The sequence below is a fragment of the Leptinotarsa decemlineata genome, unplaced genomic scaffold, assembly GCF_025532065.1.
Source record: "Leptinotarsa decemlineata unplaced genomic scaffold, Ldec_3_MD MMD2_tig00001621_RagTag_RagTag, whole genome shotgun sequence".
NCBI lineage: Eukaryota > Metazoa > Arthropoda > Insecta > Coleoptera > Chrysomelidae > Leptinotarsa > Leptinotarsa decemlineata.
In genome coordinates, this window is record NW_027412566.1 from 1945504 (window position 1) to 1963439 (window position 17936).

At 34.8% G+C, this 17936-nt stretch overlaps 1 protein-coding gene across 4 annotated transcripts in view; it reads left to right on the forward strand.

The window, feature by feature from the left end:
- The window catches only part of Ten-a (Teneurin-a transmembrane protein), a 928723-nt gene that overhangs the window by 732251 nt on the left and 178536 nt on the right, over window positions 1–17936 (forward strand). The window contains exon 1 of one of the 4 annotated variants that reach the window (XM_074176156.1): window positions 9789–9909. The exons of the other annotated variants lie outside the window; for them this stretch is intronic. The gene's annotated coding sequence lies outside the window, so the exon portion shown is untranslated. Of the gene's footprint in view, window positions 1–9788; window positions 9910–17936 lie in introns of those variants that run through there. 4 annotated transcript variants of the gene reach the window in all.

Below are 17936 nucleotides of genomic sequence, written 5' to 3' on the forward strand. Positions count from 1 at the left end.
GATGAATTGATAATATTGAATTTACTTATGGGGTACCTATACTCAATAAAAATCAAATATTTAGAAGTTGCTAAAGAACTAATTTCCACCACGATATCGATGGTGTTCCACTTGAATAACTAAACAAAAATATTCTCACTAAACATAACTAAAATTTTTAAGAATTTTTCAAAGCTTTGAAAAGGAATCGATGTCAGCTGGTTGTTCTTAAATGCTGCATTGTATTCTTGGTGGCAGCAAATATATATTAGCAAAAGCAAATTGATTTTATAACAGTTATATTAGTTTTTTTGAATTGTAGTTAATATACCATACTATAAAATAGTTGGTAAATTATCATTGAAGTGACAATATGGTAATGAAAATAAAAAAGTACCTGAAAGCACTCCAATAAAATAATTTCATTAAAGCTTCAGGAAACAGTTGTAAAATAAGCTTGAAATAGTTTTATAACTATCATAAAAATCTTGCAGAGAAGTGTCATAAAACTGCTATATAACAATTTACTTTTATAGAAAAATAAGTTTTATAAGTTAATTGCAAAAATGTTTCTGTGATAAGTTCCTGACTATTTCATAATGGTTTTCTAATTTTATTTCATAAACGTTTCTATGACAAATTTATAAAACACTTTTATTGCCTACAACTGTATGCCAATCAGTTGTAGGCAATATAATCAATTAGCATTTTGGAAGTATTTATAAAATACTAATAAAATAAAACTATTGCAACACCATGGAATTATAAAACAACTTTGGGTTGGGTTGTCACCTTGCAGGAATGGTACCAACAAACTCACACAAAAGTAAAAATTTTCTATTTGAACTTCGATTTTGAACTGAGATTGACGGGATATATCAACTATCTCGGTAACTCTCATTGTTATGTCAATGAGGAAACTGAAATTGAGGTTAGAATCTACGTTCACTTGTTAAAATTTCGTATATGCATCACGCAATTCACTGACGTAAATCTGTAAGTAAAGATCCCAATTTCTATTCATGGCGGAAAAACGAGATATTAGCTCCAGCTGGATACAATGCTCACTTTGCAATTCAGATTCCTTCACTTCAATACTTGGAAAAACGTTCGTATTTCTCATTGAATTTCCATTTAACTTTGCTCCGCCGATAGTGCGTTAATAGACTCGAAATTCAGGGTGAATTTAATTAGATTTACCCTCCGAATACGGCGTACTATTCCTTTGTTCGATTTATTATTAACTAGATGTGGAAAACATTTCTTATAGTCCAGTTCGCGAATGGTATTTCGCATCACTTCGATTTGCTTTCAGAGAAAATTATGATTTGTAATTTTACTTAGAATAGTTTACCATTCGAGCCAACCTGTACAAGCCGTGGAAAACTGAAATTAAAGTTGAACAAAACTTTATTGAATAACGAAGAGAGGTCAGTTTTGTGCTACTATCTCTATAACTACTGCGAAAAAGAAAAAAAGGTCCTCAAAGAACGAAAAACTTTTGAGGAAAAGTCTCACCCCCGGAAATGTAATAACGGAGGGGTGAAAATGAGGGTAACAATGGATTGTTCGACTCATTGCCTTATTCGGGCGCTTCAGCAACAGACATTTTTCAACCTTTCAAATATGAATTTGAAGAAATGAACCAATTGCAATTTCCATGTAAATTATTCTTTCGTTGTTTCATCTCAGTTTCGTTTTAGTTGATGCCTTGTTGATTTTAAAAAAGATTTTCCTTGGAGAAGTTGAAAACTTACAATGATATTGGAGTATGAGAAACATTAACAGAGCAATAAATAATATTTTCCAAAAAGCTCCTTTATTTTGTTTTTGAATTGATATTTTTCTTGTTCTTTTTGTTGAAAAGCTGATGGATATATAATATACTGCATTGTTTATGAAATAAATGTTTTTTTTTTCATCATAATCGTGAAAACGAATGATAACTTTCGAACAAAAAAATCGTTTCTCAAAATCAATTATTTCTGCCAGTGAATAAAAACACCGGAAACCGAATGTTTTATTATAATTTCAACTGCCATTTCGAATTCTGATTATTTTATTCCCTACTCGTTTATTCAATAAACGATTTGTTAATAATGAAGACAGAGAAAAAATTAAACAAGAATAAGAAAAACAGTTTTTCAGAAAATAAAATTTTATGGTCTATATCATTGGTTTAAGATTGGAAAAAATGATGTGTGGAAATTCAATAGTATATAATGAGTTTTCATTCAACAATAAGTAGTGTACTAACACTTTCAAAATAGAAATCATGAAATTATAAAACGAAAACAAAAATTAAGGGGCGCTCAATGATTCCAGTGGCGCATTTGCCTTTTCAGCAGCAGGAAAACCCGGAAAAACCTGCAGAACCACATCATCTGAAAATCTTGATCTGCCAATATTCTCTCTCTCTCATAAAACAAAATGTAAGGTGTCTCCAGAGGCTTCAATAAATTCAATAAATCGCCCCGGAGCGCTAATTAATTTTTGTTGTTGTTTCATTGCGAACCTGTTTGAACAGATCATCTATATAAAAGTGTTAAGGGGTTTTGTTTGAAACATTTGTGTTGAACAGCACAGATTTGTTCCAAAAAAGTCGATGTCAACAAATCTACTAACATTTACTCATCATTTCCTCAACTATCTAGATAACAATAACAGGTTGATTTTATTTATATCAAGATTTTCAGATGATGTGGTGCTGCAGGTGTTTCCGGGTTTTCCTGCAGCTGAAAAAGCAAATGCGCCACTGGAATCAATGAAGTCGCCCCGGAGCGCCAATTAATTTTTATTGTTGTTTTTTATTTTATTTTTATCGTTGTTTCAATAAAATAAAAGCATTCGATAAAGTTAATCATGATGTGATACTGGAAAAGTTACATAGAAATGGCGGTGATACCCAAGCACTCAAATTGCTGGCAACGTATTTGAATAACCGACACTTCAGAGTCATATATGAAGGTAATTGTACAGGGGAATTTCACGCAAACTCTGGAGTTCCTCAAGGATCAAACTTGGGTCCATTAATTTTTTTATGTTCATTAATGATTTAACTCAAAATATAGAGTACTCTAAGTGTCTCTTATTCGCAGATGACCTTAAATTTTATAGACAGATCGAAAACTTACAAGATTGTGTCAAACTACAAAATGACATCAATAGTGTTAATGATATTGAAGTGATTACTACACTTTATAATAGTTTGGTCAGACCTAAACTTGAATGTGGAGTTGTAGTACGGCATCCTTCCTATATTGTTCATAAAAATAGATCAGAAAAACTTCAAAACAGATATCTGAGATTTTTATATCACAAGAAATATGAAGTATACCCGATTATGATACAATTAGAACAGTAGCACTTCGAAATGAATTTAAAATCCCCAGTCTAGAAGACAGGCAAGTATAGTGTGAATGTGTTATAAAATATTTAAAAAAAAATTATAACTCTCCCAATCTCAAGTCTTTACTGAAAGAGAGAATTCCCAAAAGAACATTCAATTCTTTGATACCATATGTATCAACAAATAACTGTTCACTTATCATTACAGTGATCAAAATAACAAACAACTTCCTGTTAATGTCAGATATCAACTTTGTTCTCCCTCCCAAACAAATTCATAGTGGTGTAAAAAAATACTTTTCAAATTTAAAATAACTATGTTTTTTTTCCTTCGAGTAGTAACTACTCGTGGATACAATTCAACTATATTCACGTATAAATATTAGAATTATATTTATGATTTAGACTGTAGTGAGATTTTCATAAAAATAATTATTTTCATGTAATGAGGTTTTTACCTGTTAGAATGAATAGATAAATAACTAATTTTATGGAAGGCATATGTTTGTTTGGAGGTGATTGGCATTGATTCGAAATATATGAAAGAACAAATAAAATTAAATAGCTGAAATATCAATCATATTCAGGGATAACATTTGAAATGAAAATAAAATAGATACAGTAGAAAATATCATAGATTTTGAATCAGGTAACAATCATATCAGTTCGCACAAAGTGCGAACTAATGAAATATATATATATATATATATATATATATATATATATATATATATATATATATATATATATATATATATATATATATATTCACGTAGCTTCAACCAGCAAAATACAAAAAATCTGATTATTCATCCAGTACGTTTGTTTTATATTTCTCAAAATATTTCTTCACGTTCTAAAAACTATTCAGATTCAAAACTTTTCAGTTTTTTGTGAATCAATCAAAATGAGAAGGGTATATATTCAGGGCTTCTATTTTGGAGCTTAGCTTTCAGTTTTTGTTATTATTTTCATAATAAATACAAAGTAAATACAAAGCAAAACCTTTCTTTTTATAATTTTCTATCTTTCAATATTCGTATTTTTATTGAAACTCCCAAATCGTACACATATTTTGACAGCGCGATTGGAATTATAAATATTGGAGCTGACATTCCAGGAAGTGAAACTCTCTACAGTGAATTCTTTGTTTTTTGAGAATATTGAGTCCAAATTTAGAATATCTCCAATCATTTTTCAAATATTCACAAAACAACAACTAATTTGTTGTTCAAACATATCATTCGAAATATCAAAACTATTTTTTCGCAGAATTCAACTCCAATCGTGAATCACTCTGGATGAAATCACGAATTGGATAATACGTTTCAGAGAAGAAAATCCCACAAGTTGTAAAACGGAAATTGTCAACTAGACTATTATCTGGAATGTAGGAAATATTCCGTAGACCGTATACATTATTGGATCCCTTACGAATGGAGAGAAGCAGATTGTCTTTTCAATTGTTGTCGAGATAAATCAAATCAGTCGGAAAGTTAGGCGAACGCGATGGAAAGACGGGCGTGTTTTTGTTGGCAAGTAGAACTCCGGGGCTTCGGGGAAGTCTATAAAACGGGAATTGGCGAAGGAGCTTACATCTGTCTGAATGCCAGATTGTTGTTGCCGATATAAATTCATGAAATGGAATATGATGTATGATACCTTAGAAAGATAATAAAGTTATACACGTTGAAGATTGCCGAACTATCTGAAGGAATGTCAGTTTTGAATATTGATGAAAACATTTTACAAAATTGGCGCATGTTTTCATCATTTTGAATCTTATCTTATCCATCATTTTCAAATCTTTTGAATCTTATCTTGAGAAGGTCAGTTTTTCCTGAACTTTGGAAAACTGCCAAGGTTTGTGCAATACATAAAGCTCAAGATCGAAATGAAATCAATATTTGTAGACCTATTTCAATCCTCAACAACTTTGCCAAGCTTCTGGAAGCAATTCTGTATAGTCGTATCTATCAATCCTCTCGACAAATAATATCTGATCAACAACATGGTTTTGTGAACTCTAGATCCACCATCAGTAATTTAGCTGTTTTTGATCAATATTTACGTGAATCGTTAGACCGTAGAGGGCAAGTAGATGTACTGTACACGGACTTCTCTGAAGCATTCGATAGGGTCAGCCATAAGTTACTAATTTGTAAACTTTCTTACATGGGTTTCAATGAAATTCATTGTCAACTTTTGGAATCATACCCTAGCGAACGTAATCAATACGTTTATTATGGAGGCTTTTCCTCAGATGTGTATTTAGCAACCAGCGGAGTCCCGCAAGGATCCAATATTGGTCCCTTATTGTTTTAACTATTTATTAATGATCTGTGCAACTCAAAAATTTGCATAAATTAATGTTTGCTGATGATTTGAAACTGTTTACATCTATAAATGGTTTAGATGACTGTAACATAATGAAAATGGAGATTGATCTTTTACAATATTGGTATCTCAAGAATCGCCTCCATTTGAATATATCTGAATGTATGATTGTTACATTCAGTAGAAAACTTAATACATTACAATTTCCTTACCACATCGACAACATTATATTGAAAGAGCTGAGAATATTAGGGATCTAGGAATTCATTCTGATCATCAACTAACTTTCAACTACCATATTACTCATATTATAAATTCAGCTTACCGCGCATACGGTTTTACAATAAGGAACAGCAAAAATTTTCAGGATATGCTAAACTTGACCTCTCTGTATTTCACTCTGATGGGGCCAAATTGATTGATGATTGGGTCATCAATTCCATGTATTTCAATTAAAGATGACACCCTAGCGATTTTTCTAGTGCGTTTCCATCATAATGAATCAGCACAAAAAGCTATCCCGCATCGACAGTAATTAAATTCATTTCGTTCTTGTTCGGATCATAATAACCACGACATGGATACGAATTTGTCCCATCAGTCGCCCTAGCCGATGCATATCATACTACTATAATTCCCTTTCAAATGTGGTGAACCAGCATGAAATCGTTTCGACTTCCGATTATATTCATTATTTTCTTTTGTATGGGGTTATCCTACCGAGGATAATCGATTTCGAGTGATGCATGGCACACCATTACTGATATGCTAAACCGGTGTATAATGAGGAGCCGAAATCAGCCGTGATTGGTTTTGTCAGAAAAATTTGTTGCTAGGTCATTTGGGGTGGGTGTACTTTGTCAGGACATTCGATGAGAAAAACTTCATTAATTACTGAGTTGGAGCTGTGTGTGCCCGTTCCATAATTGAAGGTCGACTCTTTCAGTTGTATTGCCAATTGCATATGCAGGACATTTTCTGTGAAGATTCCTGCACTGACGCCTGTCTGATATAATCCAACGCCCTTCGTGGTATTAGCCAGGGGAGTAGTTGTTTTCTGATAGGCGTCAGTCCATTAAACCTACTGTGTAGGTATATAGAGACTGGCTTGAACGTTTGAAGTTCCATTTGCTTTAGATTTAATTACTGAGTGTAAACAAATTTGGGTTCACCCCTTTCACTCTTTTCTGGGATCGATACAAATAATCAACAGAGATTTTCATTTTCTTCAACAACTAAATTTCCAAAGGCATCATCATTTTTTATGTCTTTCATTAAATGAAAATAAATCTGAAGGTCTATGGGACAGTGTGAATGAAATTTGCAATAAATCGAAACCAAAAACAGAAATTAGTAAAATAAAAGTAGAAAATGAAACAATTTGCGACAAAAAAAATATAGCAAATGCATTTAATGAGTATTATAGTGAAGTTGGACAGAAATTAGCCGGCAAAATAAAAACACCTGATAATTTTAATGAAAAAGTAAACAGAAATGTTCATTGCATGTTGTTATTTCCTACAGATATTTATGAAGTATTACAGACTATCAAACAATTAAAATCAAAAAAATGTCCAGGAAATGATGATATAAATGCAGATGTATTGAAAAACATAAGTGATCTCATTGCAGAACCGTTAACATATATGATAAATAACTGCTTCGCAAACGGACTATTTCCAGACATATGTGTACTTCATTATTATATACGTTCTCGTCAAATATTATTTCGTTAAATTATTCTGTATGTTGGCTATATCACATATAAGCAATATTTTTTATATTGCTTCAGTGATGCCGTTGTTTATTCAACAATCATCAAATATGCTTACGTACTTCAATTGTAAAATTTTGAATTTTTTTGAATAAACATTATTATTATTATTCACGAGTATCTGCATCTGAATTGGCAGATTCAAAGGAAGACACAACTTTGGAACTAGCGACATTGTCAGTGTATATGGAATATCAAACGAAAGGTTTTCAAATTTCCAAGGTATTCGTCCTTACATATCGTAAGGACGATTTCTATCTTCACGAGTCACAAGTTCCTAGAATTGCTGGAATTTTTACAGAATTCAAGACACCAATTATGAAGAAGGTGATTCCGTTAGAAATGGAGATCCATAAACCATAGAGGTAGACCATAGTGGACAGTTCAATAAAAATTCGAACTTATCCATAAGTTTATCATGGTTCAAATTGAATAAAAATGAACTTTGATACTGTGTCTTGTTGAAAAACCGTAAAGTTATAAAACTAATGAACTAATTATTTTGTGTTTCCAGATGTCATTCTTCTTCCCTACATTCTGAAAAGTCAATTTCTTATTTTCTTTCGAAAATAACCACAATGCCAATACTTTTATTTCGAATGTAGCAAATGCGATAATTCTCGAGATTGAAAGGTCAATGCTTCGCTTCAACCATAACAATAAAGAATCGCAAAATGTACAGTGTTGTATTTTACTGGGTGAACGTGTGTATCCGAGTATAAATCTAAAGGTTTTAAGTGTTATAGAAGTTGTAAAGGAGACGCATTTAATTTTATGTTGTCTCGTTTCGCGAGGAAGCCGAGTAAAACTTCCGGGCAATAAAGCAGGTTGAATTTATAGATATCATCTCGTCCTTTTCGACATGTACGGCAGGACCCTTTCGAAAAAATAATATCTTTATGGAATGAAAATGGGTTTATTTTTCTTTTATGGTTACTCTGAAAAGAAAATTCAAATGATCTTACATTTCATGTATTCATGAGTGTAATATTTTTCACCGAGACCAATAGGTTTTTGAATTTGAATCATTATTTCTCACATATTGAAACATATGGAATTTTTAAAAATTCTACTCAATGACAGCTGTTCAAAATTCTGGAAAAGAAGAATTTCAGGTATATAAATTACGCAGGTATATAAGTCATAAAGGTTTACTACTTATATTAAGTTAATTAAAGACACATTTCGCTTTTGCTTCTTCATTTCAATCTGTATTTCATGATTCAGTCATAACAAATCATTATGAATATCATCATTAATAACAGAGAGGGAAATGAAGGTTTTTACTTGTTCAACATCCCAAAACTTCAGTCCAATCGTTTTGGAAATTGCATTCATTAATGATTTCTCATATTTTCTACCTGACGAAACATCGTGAAAGATTACTATCTGAAGATAATTGTATAACTGAGTGATTCTACTTAACAATCACTTCAGCCTATTCTCAAAATGGACCCCCCAATATGTCCTTGCACAATCATGACGCTGGAATTGCAAAAGCTGCTTCTCAAAAGCTTGGGACATTGTTCCGAACCAGAAAACTGTACACACCTCAGCAACTTTTAATGCTTTATAAAGCTCAGATCAGACCTTTTTTAAAGTATTGTTCTCATGTATGGAGCTCCGCTTCTAAGCAAATCCTGAAGTTGCTGAATTCCGTCCAAAATGAGCCACCCGCCTGATTGGAAATGCGAACATCACTGAAACATCGAAGAAAGGTTAGAGACTTGTCACATTTCTATAGATACTTACAAAGGAGGTACAAATGACATAATGACACCAACATTAGAAGAACTCCCATTCGATTCAGAGCTGTTTTTGATGAAAACTTCCGTTGATTCAAGTAGTTATTTTGAATTCATCAACTAATTTTCAGACAATAGAAGTTCGAAATTGTAACATCTACCAAGAAACAGTTCCAAATACTTATGAAACTACTAATTTTCTCCCAAATATAAGCATCATCGAGCTACCAAATGGGAAAGAAAATCAAGTGTGCTGTCATTAGCAGAATATTGAATTTATAGTATATTTTCCAATATATTAGTCCAGGAATATCAGTCAAATTAGGGCAATAAACTCAGAATGGAAGATAGTCAGCTGAACAGTTGTATAAACCTTCATTTTGGCACCCTGGAACTTGGCTCAGAATCTATTCGTCCTATGGTGTCTGTGACTACAGATTTTCAAGGTCAAAGGTCAAAAAATCGATTTTTTTTCTTACAAACATTTCGTTTTCTATATGGGTTTGTAACGGTTTAAATTTCTGAATTCAGAAGAATCAGTAGAGCCGCCCTGTAGGTTCGTTATTTTATCAGCATATTGCGTGTTGTTTAGTAAGCAGGAGTAAATATAACTGAGGAGATTTTCACGGTCAGGATTTGAAAACGATTCAGATCAGTATCTATCGTAAAGCCAACACAAAAGCAAGGTTCTAGCAAGGGACTGTCCGAAACCAAAAAACATCTAAGGTCAGTTAAATCAATCAATTCAATATTTTCATCTCCTATTCTTGAAATATCGGTAGAGAATTCCATAACACATGTTTTCAGGTTTTTTGGGCAAGAATAATAAGATCACCTATGAAAGATTCGCGTCGAGCACTGTGAGATCTTTCATTCATTTTTTTGGTGGTAGAAAAAAGCTTTCAAGGCATATTTATCTGGTAATGGGAGAAATTTTTCGGGAAAGCTATAGTTGCATCATACATATCATTCTTTGAAATATGTATGGTACTAGAAAGTACCAACGGAGAGCCGTAGCAAGTATATAAGAAAAAATATCAAAAATGATGATAACCTATGAGTAGAAGCACTGATATTGTTGATATATTTTGGAGCGGTCTGAGTACTGAAATTTACAATTCATTCCTTAAATTAGAGGATAGTTTTGAGCATTTTCCTTTTCTCTGTGAACCTAAGACAGGTGTTGACGGGGGTAATAATTATCGAGTTAATCGTAAAGTAGATTCTGGATAAATTAACATTCAGGCAGTTACTTTCAACTGCTCATTTGTTCACTCATTTTCAATTTACATAAAGGTCTATCTCTGTCAGTTCAATACTGGAATCTTTTGATTCGATATCGTTCTGAAGTACGAGTTCTCCAGTAGTGATATCGTGATCAAAACGGCCTATAGTGGCGTATTATTATCTTTACTGTGAACGTTTTTTTGTATTAAGTATTGGTTCTTTAAACTTGATGTATATATATTTGCCTGTATTTTAGATAAGTTCGTTGCAAATAACCCCTTCCCTGTTGAATCCGTTTAACTGATGCCCCAGGGCTTACTTTTTTTCCATCTTTTTCGACTGTAAAAAAACATATTTACCTTACACACGTCCAGCCCCGACAATAATCGACTAGCCTCGGCTGAACTAACTTTTGGTAATTACATAAATGCCAAGGTAGGTTATATGCTATTTTTATTCATCATGAATATTGAACAGAATTAAATTTTCTACAACTTTTATTTAAACTTATTTTTATATCTTGTATCATTTTTGAGATAAAGGGCAAAGCGCGCAAAGTGTCTAACTATTCAGAGTTTGTTTGAAGGTGATTGACAATGTTTCGTGATGAATTTCACTAGTTCGGACTTCCATTGTCTACTATATAAAATGATTTGAAATCCCTGAAACAAGTAAAAAAAGAATAATTAGACAAGAATAGTTGAAAATAACAATTATGTTAAGCAACAATAAACCTGAAATGAAATGACAGTGAAATAACCTACAAGTAAAAAAATATAATAGTTGAATAAATAAAAAATTAAAGGAATGCAAAAAGAAAATAATAAAAATAAAGTGTAGAGATTCCAAGTCACGTTAGTTCACGACGTTTCGATTGTTGGTATCTACAATCGTCTTCGGGTGATGACTGGACTGATTCCTCCGAGAGATGACTATTTTATAGGTCGTTGAAATACTTTCACTTTCTCTACTTTCCATTTTCCGCTTCACTGATTCCGTGAGGGATGACCGTTTTGGCGGGAGTTGGTCATTTTTCGTTTGATGATGGTTTCCATATGTTTCGTATATCTACGCTGGCCTGGCTGAATACGTTGTTGGACAACATGTATGCGGCTTCCTTAAATTTTCTCCTGAACCAATGTTCCTCTCTGTGCAAGATCTCAGCTTGGGACCACTCGATGTTGTGTTGATGGGTCCAAACATGGTCTGCTATTCCTGATTTGCTGGTTTCTCCTCGCTGTGTATGCTTCTTGTGCTCGGCAATGCAAACATTCAATGGCCTATTCAGAGTATCGTTTGAGGTTAGCTTGTAGTCCCGATTGAAAAAACGCCGTATGAAGTTTTTCCGGCTTTTCCTGCAGCTTCAAAAGAAAATGCGCCACTGGAATCAATGAAATCACCCCGGAGCGCCAATTAATTATTATTGTTGTTATATTATTTCACAAATATTGATGAATATATAATTCTGAATAATTAGCATTTTTCAATTAAAATCGTTAATGTATGACAGAAAACGGGTTGATGAGATCTTCAGGATCATCAACGTTTCTGTATCTGTATCTGTACAGTAAGGAAGGTGAGTGTGAGTCCACAGCACTTAGATCACTTGTGACCCATTGTACATCTTCTCGAGGAGTTGTCCTCCTAGGTCATCGTCAATCCAGTACTTTCCAGGAAGGTGGACCGCTCACTAGAAGACATCTCTTTTAGCTGTAGACCAAGACTCGCTGAACACACTCCCTCTCATTGACGAAAACTCCGGGCACTCGCATATGACAGTCTCATCTTCCTGTCCACACATCCTGCATAAAGGTGTATCCAGTAGCCCCATATTATGGAGGTATTTCCTCAGTTGACAGTGGCCAGTCAGAAATCCTACTGTTAAGCGTTGGTTTATCCTAGTCATCGGCAGATATTTCTTCTGCGCCAGCTTTCCAGGGTCGCCCAGAGTGATCTCGGCAAGACTGCATCATTTGATTCCATCACATATCTTTAGGGATTGAGCATGGGTGTAAGTTTGCCTAGTTCCGCAGTTGTCGAAGTCATCAGGCCGTAGATATCACTAAGTCCTAAAATTCTCAGTCCAGCCGCTTCCTTGGCTAAAGAGTCGGCAACAACCCACATCAGGATAATGTTATTATCTTCGAGGCTTTGGCTAAATCTTGGTGGCACTCCAGTACTAGCCCTGAGGTAACCCGTCTGTTCAAGGCCAATATGGCTTGTCTACTATCGGTGCAAATTGTTATGTTTCTGTCAGAATTTTCTTTTCTGGTTATATTTATCATTAACGTTCATAATGAAAGCATCAGAAATGGAACAATCGATAACATAACATAAGATTTCTGAAAAAACCAAAACGGACAAAGACGAGCTGACAAACCATAAGAGCAAATTTTCATTATTACCCACCCGTGACAGAGATATGATAGACATTTGTGATAAAAATATTACTTGGAAAGTTTTGAATGTTATTCTCTGCAGTACTTGTAGGTATTCATATGGAATATTCTTGTTTAAATTGAAGGGGTTATATTTTTAGGAGTGATTGATTTTTTGGGAAAGAAAGTTTTTGGCTTTCTACTACTCCATCTGATACAAAAAAGGGGTATGAGAGAATCTTCCAAAGAAAGGAAGGAAGTAATCAATTTGAAACTCTATACATGAATGTGTAGATCATGCAAAGAAGTAACTTTCAGACGCAAACTGAAAGAAAGTCCTCCTGAAACAGCTACTTTCATATAAACATTGAATTACACGAAAGAAAATAATTCTTTCGAAACAAATACTTCTATATGAACACTGAATTATACAGAAGATACTTTTCTCTACTCAGTTTGTATTTCAAACATTTATTGTGAAATAAGAATCAGATATCATTCACATGAGTTCTACTTTGAATGAATGGTAATAAATTGTACTCACATGGAACACTGTCACCCTCACTGGTATACACCGATGTTTCGCCTTAAGACACTTGCCCTGAGGCTCTTCAGTACCAAATTGGATAACATTATAGAAAATACACACACTTCATTCATGAATTACGATTTTGAATGTCACGGAATAAGCTTGATCTGCTTATGTCATCGATGACATCCTAATGACATTCATTCACCTATTTGATTCAATCCCAGCCAAGAGGAATCTTATTATATTCTTATATAGCTCACTTATAACTCACCTGATCATATGGGGCTGAGAATCTATAACAGACTACCCCACGATATAAAAAATGTCAATGAATGTAGGAAATTCAACAAGATACTGAAAAAATTTTTAATTGAAAAATGTTTTTATTCATTGGATGAATATTTTAATATGTAGTTGGTGATAAGCCTGTTACTGTCTAGCTGTTACTGTCTAGCTTTTGTTGTCCCGACTATTCCTATACATATTGTACTATGTCTTTTGAAAAATAAATATTACTACTATTACTACCCCGAACTCGATCAGTCTATAAGCAAACCAGTATCATTTTTCATAGCATGAAACAAGCCCATTCCAATCATGAATTGCGAATTACGTATAGAATTAATTCACCTTTACTTATAGACAGAATTGTGTATTTCCGGAATATTCCCAAAAACAATTATCTTCTTTCGGTGGATGATCCAAATGAACGTTCATATTCCACATCGAACGATTCGCGAAAAATTACGAATTATATAGGAGGAATTTCGAAATACAATTTCACGGATGGATGCACTTCAGATGAAACCGTATGTGATGTTTCGATGCACGAGAATAGAATTCATCAATAGTAAATATCGCTTTTAAATTCATCTCATATTACCATTGATTGCAAAATCGTTCGAAACTGAAGGGGAAGAATGGATTTTTGTGTACCTAGTCAGCCGGAGATGATGGAAAACAGAATGGCCTTTTTTGACACTAGCCAAAAAATGGCATTATGATAGATGTACATGTTTTTCTTTATAATGAGATTTCACCAACATTTTTGATGTATCTCAAGTGATGAATCATAACATATTGTAAACAGTTTTCATACAGTGTGTCCCAGGATTGACTTTAAAGCTGATGCTTGAATTTATGAATTTCACTTCAATATTGACAATAAGCTTTGCTTATGTCAATAAGCTCATGTACGCCCTCAGATGTTTCCCCACTTGGTCAAGTCAGTTAGAGCTAGACGAATTTGATAATTTACTCCGCAACACGACGGAATATGTTACAAACAATCATTTCAATAATGATTCATGGCTCCAAGCAACTCTTCCTGTAAACCTTGGCGGACTAGGGCTACGTTCGGCTTCTTCCTTAGCTTTACCAGCTTTTCTGTCATCAGTCAATAGTGTTTCCGATCTTATCGATTCCATCTTCCCTTCCATATTTATCAATATCAAAGACGTTTTTTTATTCTGAAGGTGAATCACTTTGGCATGCCGCAACTAATATTGCTCCTCCTACAGATAAAAAGAAAATACAAAGTGTATGGGACCGACCTCTTCTGAACATTATAACTGAAAAACTTCTGAAATCTACAAGTGCATACGATAAGGCTCGTCTGAAAGCAGCAATGATCAAGAAATCGGGTGCTTGGCTGAATGCTCTACCTGTTGCATCTCTTGGAACACTATTAGACGATGAATTTTTCAGAATAGCAGTAGGACTTAGGATGGGTTCATCTATTTGTGTTTCTCATAATCGTGTTTGCGGTAGTATAGTTGATGAGAAAGGTACACATGGTTTGAGTTGCAGGAGAAGTGCAAGGTGTACATCTCGACATCACCAAGTGAACGACGTATCGAAACGAGTTATATTGTCAGCGGATGTTCCTGCAATTCTGGAACCCGTAGGTACCAGTTGAGATGATGGTAAACGACCAGATGGTATGTCTCTCATACCATGGAAATGAGGTAAACCTGTGATATGGGACTTCACTTGCGTTGACACCGTCACGGGTCCATCCAGCGGAAAGTTCCAAGTCTGCTGGAACTGCAGCATTGTCTGGCGAGATATTGAGAAGGAAAAATACCAAAATCTTGGTGACAACTATCTGTTTCATCCAGTAGCGGTTGAAACTTTTGGTGTTTATGGCCCGGAGTCTCTGTTATTCGTTCATGAACTCGGAAGGAGAATAGTCCAAGCAACGAAAGATCACCGTTCTACCTCTTTTTTGATAGAAAGAATTAGTATTGCTATTCAACTTGGCAATGCTGCTTCAGTACTTGGAACTATTCCTCCTTCATATAATTTTGATGAGATCATGCATTGCCCTAATTTCAGTACGGAACTGAAACCTCTTCGAAACAAGCCGAGATATGTGGATATTCATCAGTCTCCTATCAAGGTTAATTCACAAGTGATTGATTCACCTACTTCTTTTTCAGTGCGGTCAGTGGACTCAGGTCATTCTTGCCCCCCAAATATGAGTTGCAGTCCTCGTAGAACTGGTTCGCTTCCAGTGAAAGAGCTTCATGAAGCAAGAGCCGAATCGATCCCTCTACGAAACCCTCCTTCACTTGGAAGGATCGATCGCAGCTTGAGAAATGGTTCCTATGGAGATTCTGTGAAACATGTTCTTCCTTACGAATCAGTAGAGAGTTGTCCTGAAAATCTAGAGAAGAAAATTGGATTGGATAATTTGGGAAACACTTGCTACATGAATAGCATTTTACAAGTGTTGTTCATGACGAAGAATTTCAAGAACGAAGTTTTAATGATGAACGAGAACGGGAATGTTTCCTACTTATTCATCAAAATCGAACACCTGTTCATGCAGCTGCAGTTTCGTAAGGAGGTATCATCTTTTTCTCCAACCGATTTCCTGGAGTCTTTGAAGTCCACTAGATACTCGTTAGGACAACAAGAGGATTGTTCCGATTTCTAGCGCTCTAGGCCGAAAACGGTTGACTTTACAGAAAAATGCACACAACATTTCTTGTAGATAATCGTATGTGGAATAATTTTTATCATGACCTTTATTGACCTCCGAGCCATCGGTCGCGAGATATTCACCCTTATAACTTTTTTAGCCGGCACGATATCAATGTCGATTTCTCACATCTTCGTTAAAACGTCATAATGAAGGTGTATACCAAAATTCAGCTCAGTAGGACTTTTTTCCGCAGATTGAAGTTTAAAAATATCTAAAATGACTGTATCATCGAGTGTGACACATAATGTCTTTTCCGGGTATTGTAGTTGTGGGATAGACACAAAAAATAGACGAAACTTCCGAAACAATCAATAATCAGTCCCAATTATTCCATGTAGATGTGCCTTCTGGAAGAAAACCCTGAGGAATGTTTTTCATTAACAAATAATAACTTGGAAATATCTCAACTATACATATATCACATGCTAGGGTTCTCCTTGCCTTTTCAATCTAGCGGGATCGCAGAAGTTATGCGACAGAACGTTGGAAAAATGGGAGAGCTCTCATGTATAGGAATTCTTGTCGAATACTCGATATGCAGTCTCTCGAAGGAACTTTCCGAGAGAAAAATCAGAGATCCTTTCCGGAATTCAAGAATTTTCTCTTTGTGCTCGGCAGATCCGAGAAATAAAACAGCATTTCTATGATATATTGACGCATCATTGAATCAGGAAAATTCTTTGGATATAACCGATGGGATTCTTTCAGGAAAACTATTGGTATTGAAACGCGCTGCCATGGAGAGTAGGAAAGTTTCAGGGACGATTCCAGGTGAAAATTATCGTTTAATTTTTTTTTTCAATTTGATAGGGATTCACTTGGATTTTTGGAATTTCTTTCTGACGTTTCGCTGGCGCAAGTGGCTAGTTTCTTCAGAGGTTTAACCATCATGACTTACTGTACGATAACTAACTTTTAGGCTTCGTAAAGCGTTTTTATGCCTTGTCAGCTAATCAGTTGTATTGGTACCTGTATGTGTACATGTACTTTTACCTGCACTTGTACCTGTACTTGAACCTGGAACATCAACAATCTTGCTGTCTGTTGTCATTCTTTTCGTTATTCTCGAATTCCTTAAAATGTGGTTCCATATTCGATTGAGGTTCACCGCTTCTTCTTTTCTGTTGAAATTCTCCATGTGTTTGTGAATCTCCATTGCCTCCCGTACCAGTTGGCTATGGTGTGCCTGGTTGGGGGCAATTAGTTCTGTATTTTCGAACAAAATGATGTGGTCTTCTTCACTGAGTGCGTGTTATGCCACAGCTTACTTTTCCACTTGGCCTAGTCTGCAGTTCCATTTATGCTCTTTCAGTCTTGTTCCCATGGATCGTTTGGTGGTTCCGATATATACCTTCGCACAAGTGCACGGTATGCGATAGACCCCTGCTGCTGATATAATGGGTCTCTTTTGTCTTTAGCCGACCTGAGGCTTTGTTGTATCTTCCTCGTGGGTTTGATGTCGTGTGTATCCAATAGTTTTCCAATTCTGTTCGTGACCCTAGGGATGAACGGTAGATATGCGCGTGCAACCATCTGATCCTTTTTCGTTTTTTGAACCATGGTGCTCTTCGGTTTCATGGCTTTCCTGATCTCGGAGGCACTGGATCGCCTGTTGATCTTCGTTTCC